This window comes from Ovis canadensis, chromosome 4 (genome assembly GCF_042477335.2).
Source record: "Ovis canadensis isolate MfBH-ARS-UI-01 breed Bighorn chromosome 4, ARS-UI_OviCan_v2, whole genome shotgun sequence".
NCBI classification, from domain to species: Eukaryota; Metazoa; Chordata; class Mammalia; order Artiodactyla; family Bovidae; genus Ovis; species Ovis canadensis.
Genome location: NC_091248.1, coordinates 14,598,408 through 14,615,678, shown reverse-complemented (window position 1 = coordinate 14,615,678; position 17,271 = coordinate 14,598,408). Strand labels below are relative to the sequence as shown.

Below are 17,271 nucleotides of genomic sequence, written 5' to 3'. Positions count from 1 at the left end.
CCTCAACTAGAGTTCTTTTAGGGAGCTTATCTCCATTGGATGAACAAGGTCTTCTTTCTCAGTGTGATATCCCAGGGGACACCACTCTAGTCGTGCCTGGGGAATTTGCTTCAGTTTTGGCTGGGGAGCCACTCCATCATTTGGTCCAGTGACCCCTTTTCTTGTTCCAGTCTAGGGATCCTGTGAAATTTCAGCAGGGAATTTGGGGTGCCTCTTGAGTTGCAGCATGTGATTCAGGGTTCCTTTAGAGTTGTGGTGGAGACTCCTCTGGAGCTGCAGTGGGACAGATCCTCTGTAGTAGCGATGTGCAGGCTAGTCCCTGTCTAAGTGCAATGTGTAGGCTACACTCTAGATGCAGCATGGGCTCCATTCTAATTGCAGTGGGAGTGCGCTCTTAATTTGCTATGGGTTGGCTCGTCTCCTTTCTAGTTGTGACAGGGGAACTTCTCTTTAATCGTGGTAGTTGGGCTCTTCTCTAGATGTGCTAGAGCACTCTTCTCAAATTGGGAGTTGGGAGACTCCTCCATGGTTGTAATGAGAAGGGTAGCTTTTTCTAGTTGTGATGTGCAGAAAGCTCCTATCTATTTGTGGCAGGGTGCACCTTCTGCTTAGTTGTGATCTGAGGCTTCCTGTCTTGTGGTGGTAGAGTGCTGCTCTTGAATTGTGGTGGGGTAAGCTCATATTGGGAATCCTCTGGAGTTGCATCAATGGGCTAGTGTCTCTACTAGTGTTGTGATGGGAAACTTGGGGTTCCTCTTGTGTCACTGCAGGTGAATCAGGAAGTTGTGAATCACTAAGTGGGGAAATCTTGCAATTCCTCTTATCTTTGCTTTGACTAGGTAAGGAGGATTTAGATTCAGGTTAACTGCAAGGTTGAAATAAACATAATCTGTATTTTTCTTACTGTCAGATCAATATGTTGACAATAGTGAAGAAATAAAGCTTAATTTTTCAAAGGTTGTTACTGTTTTCACAGGGGAAAATACAGAGCAGAAAATATAATTAACCAAATGTTAGCAAACACTGAGCCAGATGGTGGACACTTCAGAGACTTAAGTCCAAATGCTACCTGGCAAAATAAAAGATTGCTGCTGTTACTGCTGATAAGTCACTTCAGTCATGTCCGACTCTGTGCGATCCCATAGATGGCATTCCACTAGGCTGCACCGTCCCTGAGATTCTCTAGGCAAGAACACTGGAGTGGGTTGCCATTTCCTTCTCCAATGTATGAAAATGAAAAGTGAAAGAGAAGTCTCTCAGTCTTGTCCGACTCTTCGCCACCCAAAGGACTGCAGCCCACTAGGCTCCTCCATCCATGGGACTTTTCAGGCAAGAGTACTGGAGTGGGGTGCCATTACCTTCTCTGAAAATAAAAGGTTAACTTTTTTTTTTTTTTTCAGAAATCAGTAGCAAGGACAGAAAGACCTGCCCATTCCAGATGTGTTCTTGAGTCTCCAGATTTAAGAATATAGGAGAAAAACTTAGGATTAAAACAAAATGAGAGATTTATCAATTAATTACTTATGCTTACCAATTCAATATAATAAACTCATGAATTTAAAAGTCAGAAACTATTTTCTTCTCAGAACTGGAAGAATCTGTCTCTAACATCTATAAAACAATTGTTTAATTATTTTCTTTTAATTTAGATTCACAGGAAAGCCTTTACTCTTTGTCATTGAGGAAGTATATACATGCATTTTAGGTTTTCTATTTTATTTCAAAAATAATATAGGTAGAACACTATAAATAGCAATATGTGCAAAATTAACTCCAAGTAAATTATTTGCCAATATATACTTAAGGAAAATCTGTCACCAATATGCTAATTCTTATATCAACAGACGTGCATACATGCAGACACAGCACATGCAGATACATACACACGAGGAGGAGACTCTACATATCAGAAGTGTTTATTATACCTTATCTCATTTTCTTTTTTTCAATATAAAAGTCAATCAAAATCTAAGAGACACAAATGTGTGTGCTAAATTATGTTGTTTTCACTTCTTTGTATAATTTTTCTTTGGCTGGTCAAGGGATCCATCCTCTGGCACCAGGGTGCTGCAGAGATCGGTAATGAGAACTGTGGCAAAGCAGAAACACATTTCTGTAGTAAAGGCCAACAATGCTTATTTTATGTCTACCAAATGCTGAAGGTCACTTAGACCAGGACGGTAACATAATAATTTCTCTTATGAATAGTTGCTGATGTACTCTAGAATGTATAGAAAATAATTTTAAACCAACATTACCTGAGCTGTTCTTATGAGAAACATAACAATGGTAACAAATTTTTGTGTCCAAATGACTATTTCCAGAGATGGACAATGCTTAATCCTATAACTGACAGCCAGGCCTCAAACACTGGTGTCTCTTCTGTGGTATTTTGAACATAAAATAAGACATTAATTCTTCCAATTATATCTCCAGAGGTAAGAAAGCAAAAACCTAGGAAAATGAAAAACTCATAAAGTTTTATATACATCATAATGACATGCAGACTTAGATAAAACTTTTTCAATGTGTATTACAGTTTTTTGTTTGTTTTTACTTTTCCAGGTAGGTAACAATGTTCCTTCAAAAAGTAGGTACATGATTAAGTAATTTTCTGAGTATAAAATGACATATACACAAAGAGACTGTGCTCTGCTTTACAGATATTTTGCAGATGTCCATATGTTTATCTATAATTTTCCTGATCATTTTGTCAAAATTTTAGATAAGAAAAATTAAAGAATGGAGAAAGAAAATTGCTCCTCTGTGACTGAATTCATTTTCTTGGGGATTACCAGTAATCTGGAAGTGAAAGTGACCTTATTTGCCATGTTGCTACTTGTTTATTACATGAATCTTCTGGGAAATCGTGGAATGATAATTTTGATTAGAGTGGATCCCCACCTTCAAACACCAGTGTTCTTTTTCCTCAGCTACCTTTCCTTGTGTAACGTCTGCTATTCCACAGGAATTGGGTCCAAGATGCTGGTTGACGTTTTGGCCAAGAACAAACCAACCCCCTTCTATCGCTGTGCCCTACAGTTCTTGATTGCCTGTACCTTTTGCAGATTCTGAGTGTCTCCTGCTGGCAGTGATGGCCTATGACTGGTACAAGGCCGTTAGCACCCCCTTGGTTTATGAGGTCAGCATGTCCAGCAGGGTGTGCTCCCTGCTCAGGGCTGAGGTTTACATGATGGGGATGGTAGATGCTCTGATACACACGACATTAACATTCCACTTATGCTTTTGTGGGTCAAATGAGATTAACCACTTCTCTTGTGACTTACCTCCACTCTACCTTCTTTCCCGCTCTGATACACAGGTCAATGAATTGACAGTATTTATTGTTTTTGGAGTTATTGAATTGAGCTCGATTTCAGGAGTTCTTGTCTCTTATTGTTATATCATTCTTGTAATCTCAAAGATCCATTATGCTGAGAGGAGGTTCAAAGCTTTCTCCACCTGCATCTCCCACCTAACTGCTGTGGCAGTTTTCCAGGGGACTCTGCTTTTCATGTACTTTAGGCCAAGTTCAATCTACTCTTTAGATCAAGACAAAATGACTTCATTGTTTTACACTTTTATGATTCCAATGTTAAATCCTCTGATTTATAGTATATGGGACAAGGATGTGAAAAATGTCCTAGGAAAACTAAAAATAAAAGACGACTTCAAAGATTTATATCACATATATGCACACACATATAGTAATTACTTTTGCAAAATTATATGGTATAACACATGAGAAATATAATTTTATCAAATTATTTAATAAATGAGTAGCTATACTAAAGTTCAGCTATAAGAAATTGTTGCAGTTTTAAAAACTCATCATGCTTATTATATGTCTTGACCTTATCTATGAAACTTTCCCTGTGCAGAACTTCCTGGCTCTTCAAATTATATCATGTTTTTTGTGTATATCCATTTATTCAAACATTATTATTTCAAGTATATTGATATTTATCAACTATGTAATTATTCTTTGCCTGCCTCTAAGTGATTTACATTTCTTGAAAAACTGATTAGTTTGTATAAAAAAAGAACCTTATAATCTAGATGAATAAAGAAACAATTATTAACTAACCACACATACAATTCATAATAAAGTTTAAGACTTTCATTAATTGAAAAAAAAAAACAGGGTTAAAAATCTAGGAACAAATGTTAAAACACAGTGTGCAGAAGAAATGTTTTCTTGAATGGAGATATTAATTGTCAGATTCAAAAATAAATTTGGGAAGGAAATGATTTTAGGAAGATGATTTGACACTTACAGAGGTCTTGAGTTGAGCAGCTGTATACCTTTTCAGGAAATTTCCAGTGGCTCAGTGGTAAACAATCTGCCTGCCAATGCAAGAGATGCAAGAGACTTGAATTCAATCCTTGTGTCAGGTAGAGCCCCTGGAGTAGGAAATGGGAACTTGCTCCAATATTCCTGCTTGGAAACTTCCATGTACAGAGGAGACTGGCAGGCTGTTGTCCCTGGGGTCACAAAGAGTTGAATGTGACTGAACATCCACACGCACACATACACACACCTTTTTAGAATTAAGAAATCCAAAACTGAAAGCAATTTAAAGTGCCTTGTTAAATTGCATAGTTTTCTTTAATAATTAGCTGTCAACTCCTTCCCTTCTTCGTTCTGATTAAATGTTCCTTTTTATAGTTCCTAGACAACCATTTCCTTTAATCATTCTATTTGATATCGTCCTGTTTGTGAAATCATGGCCTACAGTATGAGATTGTGAACAATCTTTGCTAAAGGATTCTGCCTTCCATCTGTGTTATCTAAAACACTTACCTAATGTTTGGGACACAAATGGAGAAAGAGAGAGAGAGAGAGAATGAAGCAAAGAAAAAGGAAGAAACAAAAAGAGTAGATAACATTTTTGAGTGTTTATTAGACATCAATAATTAACAAAATAAAAATTAACTGAAGATATGGTATGTGGCTTGAATACATGTATATAATAGATTTTAAGAAAGAATATAAAATGGCTGTGAATACTAGGGTGCTGATCTATAAAGAAGATACATATCACACTAGAAGTAAAGAGCATTCATCTGTATACATTCTTAATGGGTATCTATTTTGTGGGTTTCTGCTATAGAATCTGATGCTAAAGCACTGAATCAGCATGTCTAAATAATACAGATATATTTGAAGAAACATGTAAAATTCATGTAATTATTGATTACAGTTTCAAAAATTAAAAAAACACTGTTTCTTAGATTTTTCTAACTATCATTGTAGAGTGTCTTTGTGCAGAAATATTTCAGAATGAAATTAAAGCCCAAGAAGATTCTCTGGCTTCCACAGGGGGCATTTGTGAGAAACTGACCTCTTACACAGAATCATGCTGGAAAGAACTTATGAAGAATTTTTTTTTTATTTTTTAATAAAAGACTTCAGGGGTTTTCACCTGTGCTATGTTTTCTCAATTTACACACAATATTTTAAAACCATTATTTATGAGCACAAACATGGTACAAATCATTTTTTGAGATATATTGTCCAAGAAAAATGAAGTGTTGGTGGGTTGTTGTTAATTTAGAGAATATAAATGTGTAATCTGGTTAGGTAATCTCTCTCTTTTTGACCACCCTGTATCAGAGCATCTAAAGATTCATTTGATCTACATACTGGCTGTTATTATGAGGTCTAGTGGATGTGAACTAAAGGTAAGAATATTTTAAGTCCTATAAATGGAATTATAAAATTAAAATAGACTTATTCAATTATCTGTGGGCCTCCCATCCCAATTTACCAGTATCTCCCTGGAAGGAACTTGTACACGTAGATATACCTCAGCTATACTAGGGATATGGTAAAGAATCTCTCTGGAATATGGGAGACCTGGGTTTGATGCCTGGGTCAGAAAGATCCCTTGGAGAAGGGAATGGCTACCCAATTCAGTATTCTTGCCTGGAAAATTCCATGGACATAGGTTCCTGGTGGACCTACAGTCCATGAGGTCACAAAGAGTCTGACACGACTGAGTGACTAACACTTTAAAGGTCGACATATCTCCAGATTATCTGACTCTGACAGACAGTAAGACCTTCATTCAAGAATGTCACAGAAAATTTAAACCATATCAAATATCTGGTCCCATCACTTCACGAGAAATAGATGGGGAAACAGTGGAAACAGTGTCAGACTATTTTGGGGGAGCTCCAAAATCACTGCAGATGGTGACTGCAGTCATGAAATTAAAAGTCACTTACTCCTTGGAAGAAAAGTTATGACCAACCTAGATAGCATATTCAAAAGCAGAGACATTACTTTGCCAACAAAGGTCCATTTAGTCAAGGCTATTGTTTTCCCAGTGGTCATGTATGGATGTGAGAGTTGGACTGTGAAGAAAGCTGAGCACTGAAGAATTGATGCTTTTGAACTGTGGTGTTGGAGAAGACTCGAGAGTCCCTTGGACTGCAAGGAGATCCAACCAGTCCATTTTAAAGGAGATCAGTTCTGGGTGTTCTTTGGAAGGAATGATGCTACAGCTGAAACTCCAGTACTTTGGGCACCTCATGGGAAGAGGTGACCATTGGAAAATACTCTGATGCTTGGCAGGATTGAGGGTAGGAGTAGAAGGGGACAACAGAGGATGAGATGGCTGGATGGCATCACTGACTCGATGGACGTCAGTTTGAGTGAACTCTGGGAGATGGTGATGGACAGGGAGGCCTCAGTTCAGTTCAGTTCAGTTCAGTTCAGTTGCTCAGTCGTGTCTGACTCTTTACAACCCCATGAACTGCAACACTTCAGGCCTCCCTGTCCATCAGAAACTCCCGGAGTTCACTCAGACTCACGTCCATCGAGTCATTGATGCCATCCAGCCATCTCATCCTCTGTCGTCCCCTTCTCCTCCTGCACCTTATACCTCCCAGCATCAGAGTCTTTTCCAATGAGTCAACTCTTCACATGAGGTGGCCAAAGTACTGGAGTTTCAGCTTTAGCATCATTCCTTCCAAAGAACACCCAGGACTGATCTTCTCTAGAATGGACTGGTTGGATTTCTTTGCACAATGCTTCCATGTTGGCTCAGAAGTTGAAAAATCTCCCTGAAATGCAGGAAACCCAGGTTTAATCCCCGGGTCAGGAAGATCTCCTGGAGAAGGCAATGGCTACCCACTCCATTATTCTTTCCTGGAGACTTCCATGGACAGAAGAACCTAGCAGGCTACAGTCCATGGGGTGGCAAAGAGTCAGACATGACTGAGCAACTCACAGTTTTTCTTTTCATACACCCACAACACACATCATTTTATAACACACACACACACACACACACATGATATACAGCTATTTTATTTGTCATTGAACTGAACAAAAACTAAGAGATCAAACAGCCAATATATGACTCTAAATTTATGATCTAGTGAATTGACTATATAATTTGAGTCATCATTTCTACAAGAAGATTTAATCAGCACTATATAATAGATCACATTTCTGTTGGAAATATAGATCTTCAACCAAATTGTATTAAGTGATTCATTAATTTCCTGACACTCTCTTTCACATCTTTGTTCCTGAGGCTATAGATCAGAGGGTTCCGCATGGGACTAATGACTGTATAAAACACAGAACCTACTTTGACCATGAGCCATCAGTTTTTGGAGCTGGGTACACAGTAAAGGAACAGGACAGTCCCATAGAACATGGTGTTGGTGGTCAGATGGGAGGCACAAGTAGAGAAGGCTTTTCAGTGAATCCCAGCTGAGGGCATTTTTATGACAGTGGCAAAAATGGAAATATAAGTAGTGAGGATAATTACTAGGCTGCTCACCTCATTGAATATGGCGATAGCAAAAGAGAGCACTTGGCTGATGAAGGGGTTAGAGCAAGAGATGAAGACAATGGCAGAGTGCTCACAGAGAAAAAATATTTATGATGTTAGACCCAGAGAAGGATAATGTCTGGAGAGAACAGGTGAGTACCAGGGAGGAGACTACACCCTACGTGTAGGGACAGGCCACTAACAATGCACAGAGCTCTTGGGACATGACCACTGTGTACAGTAGAGGCTTACAAATGGCCACAAATCAGTCATAGGCCATCACTGCCAACATAAATGCCTCTACCGCTGCAAACATACAAGCCGAGAAGAATTGCATGATGCACCCCGTAAAAGAGATGGTTCTTTCTTTCACAATCAAATTCTCCAAGAGTTTGAGTGTAACTGTGGTGGAATAGCAGAAATCAACAAATGACACGTGACTGAGAAAAAAGTACATGAGGGTATGGAGTTTGGGACTGGTCCTGATGATGGTGATCATGCCTAGGTTCCCCACCACGATGACTGCATAGACGGTGAGGAAAACCAGGAACAAGGGAACCTGGAGGTCAAAACATTCTGAGAATCCCAAGAGGGTGAAGGTGGCCCTGGCACTCTGATTTCCTTCAGCAAATCACATATTGTTGTTGGAGAAAATCTGAGACAGTGATAATAAAATGATAACAATGATAATGATGACAATCCATGGATATTACATTTATTGTGTGGCAGGCATTGTGTTAAAATATTGGTACATTAGTTTTGACCACTAAATAAAACTTTGAATTTCAAAACAACCAGTCTCATGTTTTGCAAAAGGAAATGGAAGCACATATGATTTAAGACACTTGTTTGAATTAACGCAGCCTGCTAGTGATGAGTTAGGTTTGAAGTTGATCATGAGTGACAGAAATTGAATTTAATGTAGAGTGAGAGAGAAATATTTTCTATAGTGTTGTAAGAAAACATGGTTTTCATAGTTCCACCATTCTGAAGGTCTGTGCTGTTTAGCGGGAGTAACATAACAATAAATGAAAACATAACACTCAATTTTTTTTTTAAGAAAAACAGGAGTAATATTTTTAGAGGCCATAGTGCTTCTATCATTATGTTCAAACTGAAGATCATCGGAAAGGAAGAGGTCATGAGTCACCACAAGAATTTTCACAGTTTGGAAAACATAAATGAACACTGAAGGAAATAAAGCCCTATCTTCAAGTTTTCCAAAGATTTCAGTTTGATGCTGAAATTGTTGGCTTTGTGTCAGTGCAGCGACCTGGTGAAGCAATGACGCTGCATTATAGTTCATAGCACCCTCACTGTTTTTTTTTTTTTTCCTGTTTGACTGTTTATCGTTTTTCTCACATAGTGCCACTGATGCTGTCAATATAGTCTTTTACATTCTTTGATCAATATCTCTTAACTTGCTATCAATACTTTTAACCTAATAAATTTATTAAGAACATTATAGCATTAAATGCTTATAGAAAATCTGAATTACAGAGTAACTTAAATATATTTTGCTCAACTCTTTCACATTCTATACTGTTTCTCAAGAAAATCAGAGAATACACTAATAAACAGAAGTGGTTAAATTATCAGTCTCGAAAGTTCTGGTGACAGGAATATTGAGTTTGATTAAAACTAATAATCTTGCTTTGAGTTATATAATCATTATTTGTATACATTATTTTGAGAAAGCAAAAGCATCTTGTACTGGTAAGCAGTTTATAACAACAGAATATATTTATTTAGCAAAGATTTTAAAATAAGTTAACCAATAACAAACACACATCTGAAATATTCATTAATAAAGGGACTATTAGTTCGACTCTGATAAACACAGATGCAATTTTAGTTCTATATGACCATGTGAAGGGAGAAATAATTCATTATTTCTTGAATAGCTTTATGGTACTTTTGACACTCAAAAAATGTGTTTCCTGTATGCAGAAAAGGGGATGGGTGGGAAGTGAAAAAGAGTTAGTGACAGACAGACTGACACAATGAAAGAAGCAAGGAGTTGGAAACACAGATTTAAATTCAGTTCCAAGCTTTGGCATTTACTATATGATCTTTGGTGAATCATTCAGATTTTATGAGCCTCAACTCCTTTATCAGTAATAATGACATGATAATATATATTTTGTAGGTGTATAAGTATTAAGTTAGGAAATGACATTAATATAATTAGCCCAAAGTCTGACAGTTATTCGGTTCAGAATATATAGGCTTTCCCGCCCTCATCCATTTTAATTCTTAATACTCTGAATAATTGGTGTTATTTTTAAACACATATTATTTTAAACAATCTAAAAAAAGATCAAGCTTCGAAGTTGGCAGCAACAAAACTGCAGGAACAATTTGTGATGTCAAAGAGTAGCTCAGCTCTTTTTCTGAATTGCTTCTTGGCCCTGTTCATGTTAATTCATCGATCTCCATCCTTCAATAAATTGTCTCTGTTTCCCCTGTGTTTTCTCATAATTATCTGACTTTTGTTAATCATCCCTTTTTAAGCTTGTGGTCACCTAGGCTCAGCCAACTTCCCTGTGATGCTGCTAACCTGCACTGTGAGAAAATCAATTTCTTCTTTTCTTGATTACTGTGGTTATTATGACAGTTTCTGACTCTTAAAAACTTTAATTTCTCCCTACTAATTAATTTATCAAATCTAAATTTCTCTGCTCCAGTTTTACCTAAACCCTTATCCTAGCTTTATTCTCCAGTTTTCAACCTTCTCTGCTCATGTCAGTAATCTCAGAATATAATGCCTGTAATTTCCTCTTTTTTTTACATACTGATGAAGCACTTGAACAATATATAAAGCATTTCATGAAAATTACTATCACGAGGACACTTTTCCTTTTCACTTCAGCCATATTTTCCACACCCTTGACATACTTGCAGACATTACTTTCAAAAAAATGGAATTGTATATTATGGTGTTTATTATTATTTTATACTTATGATTCTTATCTTCTTTCGACTCAATTTTGAGGTCTTGAATTACCAGGCATTATAACATTCTTTTTAAAAATTTCATTGTGACTACTCTGATAAGCACAGTGTGGATATCCTCAGAGCAAAAATCAGGAGGATACCCGAGTAAAGGGGGAGGATATCAAAGCTCACCCTCAGGGAAATGGACTCAGGAGACATTATCACACAAAGACTGACAAAGAGTGTCCACTGCTTTAGAGGTTTCAGGATGTCAGAGTTCCCCAAAGGAGAGAAAAGAAACAAGATATATCATCCCACCTGAAACCAACTCACTCGAAGATCCCATTCCTACTGTTAACTGTCTCCAGGGCAGTTCCCACTTAGAATTCAAATATCATGTAAAACATTAAGGAGCTAATCAATATAGCAGGAGCTCACAAAAATTTAATGTGACTGGAATATACTTCTTTCTGAATATCCAGAAAAACTCAGAGAAAGGAAGAAGCAGAGAGATTTGGAAGCTGAATCTGATTTCTCTGGACAAAATGTAGAGCTTACGTATGCTTCCATGACCTTGGGGATTTAGACCCCAGAGAATTGCTCGAGCTACTTGTTTTTATATCACATATCAAGAAATTATCTAGAATGCTTTTTTTATGTGGCAATTTGCAAGACGGTAGTTGTTGTTGTTGTTGTTGTTTTCCTGAATCACTGGAGATGACACCTCAAATAGTCTATTTCATGAATTTCTTTTAAAATTAATTACAAAAAATACATGAACTGAATAAGAAAACTTGATGACTACAGTAAAACCCAAAACGAAAGATAAATAAGCTAAAATGAAACTGTTCAGAGATATTAACTGCTATTATATATATTTACTGTGTGATTTTTCTTTCCCATTCTGTGTATGAAGTACATGTGTTTTGAGATGTATAAGCAGTATACCTTGGTCTCTGATTTTGTTGCTTAACCTAAGTAAATATTATTGTCTCCAGAAACAGTGATGTTCTTTACTGAAACTAAATTATGTTTTCTTCTAAAAATAAGCAATGCACACTTCCTAGCTTGCATTAATACAATTAAATAACACAGCGTCTTAAAAATGGCAAATGCATTTTGGAAACATGTTTAAGTCTCTAAAACCTCGGAGTGTCAATCAATCTACTGGTTCTACTACAGTGAAATATCACAAAATTAGACCACTGACTTGCCTGGTGGTTCAGTGGTTAAAAAAAAAAAAATTCATCTGCAGTGCAGGAGATGTAGGTTCTATCCTTGCCTGGAGTTGGGAATAACACTTGGTGAAGGAAATGGCCACCCACTCCAGTAGTCTTGCCTGGGAAATCTGTTGGACAGAGGAGCCTGGTGGGATGCAGTCTGTAGATATACAAAAGATTTGAACACAATTTAGCGACTAAACAGTAGCAACAAATGCTTCCCCTAGGCTCCTGACAACCTGACTAACACTTGCCAGACTCTAACAGGAAGCCATAACACACTAGAGGCTGTTTCCCACCAGGCATAGAATTTTTGTACATAGTATGGTCTTGATCCAAAATCCCACAGGTCTGCATGGTTATTCTCTCACTGAGATAGGCTTGAGTTCCACAATACATCTTCCTCCCATTGCTGACACCTCTGTACTCTGGACTAACTTTGGAGCCAGTATCTACACCCTAGTCACCCAGAGCTAGCAACCTTGTTGGATGTTAGTTTTCCATGCTGCACAACAAATTGCCACCAACTTTGAGGCTTAAACTGCTATCACAGTTTCTGTAGCATAATAGTCTGGGACGTGCTTGTGTAACATCATAAGATACTGGTAAACTATTTTCAAAGTTATTTAACCCTGTACTCTTATCTGAAATGCATAAGCATTTAACTTGCTACACATTTTCACCAGTATTTGAAACTATTATTTATTTTAGCTATTCTAAATGGAGTATAGTAGTTTCTCCTCATGGTTTAAGTTTTAATTTTAATAAGAATGTCATTGATGACTAGCTATACTTACTATTTTTTTCATGTGTTTATTTGTGTGTTCTCTTTTGTCAAATGTGTGCTCAGATAGTTCATCAAAACTTTAAGTAGGCTTTTTTTCTTGTATTGAGTATAAAGACTTCCTCTGTATGTTTTACATTGAAATCATTTATCAAATATAAGTTTTGCAAATACTTACTCACAATCTATGGATTGTATTTTCACTTTATTAATGTTGTCATTTATGCTTAAGAATCTTTTACCAAACATTTTTGATGGCAATGAAGCTCCTTTTATTGTTTTTTAAAGATCCATCCTTTTTATGTTCGTTCAAAGAATTATCATCATAACTTTTGAAAGATTTTTTCTGTTTTATGCTAAATATTTTTCAGTTTTCATTTTTGTGTTTACATCTATGATTCATTCATCTATGATTCCTTGGAAAGAAAGCTATGACAATCCTAGACAGTGTATTAAAAAGCAGAGGCATCACTTTGTTGACAAAGGTCCATATGGTCAAAGTTATGTTTTTTCCAATAGTCATGTATAGATGTGAGTGTTGGACCATAAAGAAGACTGAGTGCCAAATTGTTGCTGTCAAATTGTGGTGCTGGAGAAAACTCTTGAGAGTCCCTTGAACAGCAAAGACATCAAACCAGGTCAGTCCTACAGGAGATCAACCCTGAATTCTCATTGGAAGGACTGAGGCTGAAGCTAAAGCTCCGACACTTTGGCCACCAGTTGAGAAGAGTTGACTCATTGGAAAAGACTCTGATGCTGGGAAAGGTTGAGGGCAGGCAGAGAAGTGGGCAACAGAGGATGAGATAGTTGGATAACTTCACTGACTTAATGGACATGAGTATGAGCAAACTCTATGATATAGTGAAGAACAGATTGCTGTCATGCATGCCTAAACACTTTAGTCTAAGACAATACTTGGTCATTGTATGATTGGAATAATTGTGTTGTTGATTGGTTACTCATATTTTATTGTTACTGTGTGTTTGATTGATTAGTTCTTGGAGTCCATGTTGCCCTCCTGTCTAATTTTCCCAGACTTGTGTTTTTAAGAGTATGTCATGAACAGTTTTATGCCTTCTTCGTATGAAGCTTGAACTTTCTCCTTAATCATTTTTTTATGATGTACATGCCAACTGGCCAAAGCAGAAAAAAATAGCTTATTTCATCATATACCCATAAACTTTTAGTACATTTGAATTCACTCAAAAATAATTTATAAATACTACAAAAAGCAGTCATTTTAAAAATTTTTGATTGTATGGCAAAACCAATACAGTATTGTAAAGTAAAATAAAGTAAAAATAAAAATTAAAAATTAAATAAAAAATAAAATTCCTCTATTAATGGATAGAGGTTTAAATTAAAAAAAAATTTTTTTTTGATTTACATATGGTTTACAGCAATTTTCAGAGAAGGCAATGGCACCCCACTCCAGTACTCTTGCCTGGAAAACCCCATGGATGCAGGAGCCTGGTAGGCTGTAGCCCATGGGGTCGCTAAGAGTCGGACACAATTGAGTGACTTCACTTTCACTTTTCACTTTCATGCATTGGAGAAGGAAATGGCAACCCACTCCAGTGTTCTTGCTGGAGAATCCCAGGGATGGGGGAGCCTGGTGGGCTGCTGTCTATGGGGGCGCACAGAGTCGGACACGACTGAAGTGACTTAGCAGCGGCAGCAGCACAGCTATTTTACTAAACATTGATGTAAGCAAAAATCAATAATCATCAATAAAATTCTATCCTGCCATAGATATATTAACTTAAAGCTTTATATTTATCAAAAGATTTGAATCATCAGTTATATCACAAGAACTGAACAATCTGTAGTATAGGATATCAATTTTTTTCAGAAATAAAATAATGAATTAAAAAATATTATGTGGAGTGACAAAGTGGTTTTGAGAAAACTAACCTTGTGAATGTATTTGTTACTGCTTTGTTCCTCAAGCTGTTGGTCAAGGGGTTCAGAATAGGAATCGCTATTGTGTAAAACACAGAAGTCACTTTGATTGTGAGCCAAGAAGTTTTTGGATTAGGAATGCAGTAAAGGAAAAGGATGGTTCCATGGAAGATGCTGATGGCTGTCAGGTGGGAAGCAGAGGTGGAAAAGGTTTTCCAGTGCTCACTTGCAGAAAGCATCCTCATAACAGTGATAAAAATGAATATATAGAACATCAGAATAATCACCAGGCTGCTCACCTCATTAAATATGGTGATAATAAAACATAACATCTGACTGATACAGGGATCTGAGCAAAAGACAGAAACAATTACAGAGTGGTCACCGATAGAATTATTTATGGTGCTAGACTTGCAATAGGATAATGCAAAAAGGAAATATGTGAGTGTCATGGAGCACACTACACCACATGAGTAAGACCCAGCCATCAAGAGAGCACACCACTTCGGACACATCGCAGAGGTATAGAGCAAGGGGTTTCAGACTGCCACAATGTGGTCATAGCACATTGCTGCTAACATGAAAGTGTCTGCTACACCAAATAGGCAAGCAAAACAAAATTGCACAATGCAATCAGAGAAAGAGTTGGTTCTGTCCTCCACAATCAAATTCTCAAACAGTTTGGGTGTAACTACAGTAGAAAAACAGAAATCAACAAAGGACAAGTGACTAAGGAAAAAGTACATGATCGTGTGGAGTTTTGAATTGACCTTGGTGATTATGATCATGCCTAAATTCCCCACCACAGTGACTGTGTAGATAGACAAGAAAACAAGGAAAAGTGGGACCCAGAGTTCTGGTATTCTGAGAAAACCAGGAGAATAAGTGTGGGTATGATACTCTGATTTCCTTCTGATAGCAGCATGATTCCTGTTGAACAAAGGGCCAAGCATTATTCCTGAAAAATAGAAATGAATAAAACAGAGAAACAGAGAAGGCAGAAATTTCATATGTCTCTGTGGAGTTGGTATATTTTCTCCAGGTATGGTCCTCAAACCAGCAGCAGCAGGGACACCTAAAAATATGCTAGGGATGCAAATTCTAAACTCCCATCTCCAACTGCCTGAATCAAAAACTCTGGAATGTAGCCCACAATTTGTGATTTATCCAACACTCCAGGTGATTTCTGATGCATGATAAATTATGAGAACCACTAAAATACATACTATTCATGCTATCATTTAAAATTCAACTCTTAGTATTTTTAATATACAACTGAAATATACATTTGGAACACAAAAGAAATTGTAAATCTCAAAATTTTGAGATGCCAAAAAGAAGCAGAGTACTATGTTATGTTTCTAACAGTTACACAAAGGATCAAGGAGATCACATGATGTGTAAAAGTGCCATATAAATCTCAGTATAATATTTTTATATTCTAGTCATATTAAAGAATTAAGCACCCACAAAGTTTGTAAACTGGCATAAATCTTAAATTGTAACTAGTTCATGCCTTCTATCTTGTGCTTAAATTAATTATGGAATCCTATTCATGAAATAATCATGTACCTTCCATCAAAGACTCCATTAAGTTTACACTGCCTCCTGGGATAATTTTTGGGTTTTTATATTGACATTTATATTGACATTTCATTCATTAATTGAATCTAATTAACTTATATTAATTATTTGTACATGTAATTTTAGATCACCAACATGTCTGACGTACGGTGCAGCATGCTTGGGGCTGGTGCATGGGGATGACCCAGAGAGATGTTGTGGGGAGGGAGGTGGGAGGGGGGGTCATGTTTGGGAACGCATGTAAGAATTAAAGATTTTAAAATTTAAAAAATAAAAAAAAATTAAAAAATAAACCCACACACACACACACAAAAAGAATTCCACAGTTGCTTAATGGTAAAGAATCCACCTTCAGTGTAAGAGACACAGGAGACACAGGTTCAATTCCTGGGTGGGGAAGATTCCCTTGAGAAGGAAATGGCAACCCACCCCAGTATTGCTGTGGTCCTCCCTGATGCCTGAGACAGTAAATAATGCACCTGCAATGCAGGAGACCACCTGCAATGCAGCAGACCTGAGTTCAATCCCTAGGTTGGGAAGATCCCCTGGAGAAGGAGATAGCAACCCACTCCAGTATGACTTAGCAGCTAAATCTTTTGGATATATATCTAAAATTATAAGTGAGTGTTAGTTGCTTTCTCAAGTATGACTCTGAAAAACCATGGACTGCAGGCCACCAGCTTTCTCTGTGATTCTCCAGGTAAGAATACTGGAGTGGATTGCCATTCCCTTCTCCAGGGGATCTTCCAAACTCAGAGATCAAAGCCAGGTCTACAGCAGACAGATTCTTTACTGTCTCAGCCACCAATATATAATATAAAATATATATAATGTTAGAAGAAACAAAGTGATATAATTTATATTTATAAATTATATATCAGTTCAGTTCAGTCACTCAGTCGTGCCCGACTCTTTGCGACCCCATGAATCACAGCATGCCAGGCCTCCCTGTCCATCACCATCTCCTGGAGTTCATTCAGACTCACGTCCATCGAGTCCGTGATGCCTTCCAGCCATCTCATCCTTGGTCGTTCTCTTCTCCTCCTGCCCCCAA

At 37.2% G+C, this 17,271-nt stretch overlaps 3 pseudogenes; 1 reads left to right on the top strand and 2 right to left on the bottom strand.

Moving 5' to 3' along the window:
• Positions 1-2,742: 2,742 nt before the first annotated feature.
• Positions 2,743-3,745, top strand: LOC138439076 (olfactory receptor 5W2-like; annotated as a pseudogene).
• A 3,736-nt stretch (positions 3,746-7,481) lies between these two features.
• Positions 7,482-10,293, bottom strand: LOC138439074 (olfactory receptor 5D13-like; annotated as a pseudogene).
• Positions 10,294-14,608: 4,315 nt separating this feature from the next.
• On the bottom strand, positions 14,609-15,558 carry LOC138439073 (olfactory receptor 5D13-like; annotated as a pseudogene).
• Between the last annotated feature and the right edge of the window lie 1,713 nt (positions 15,559-17,271).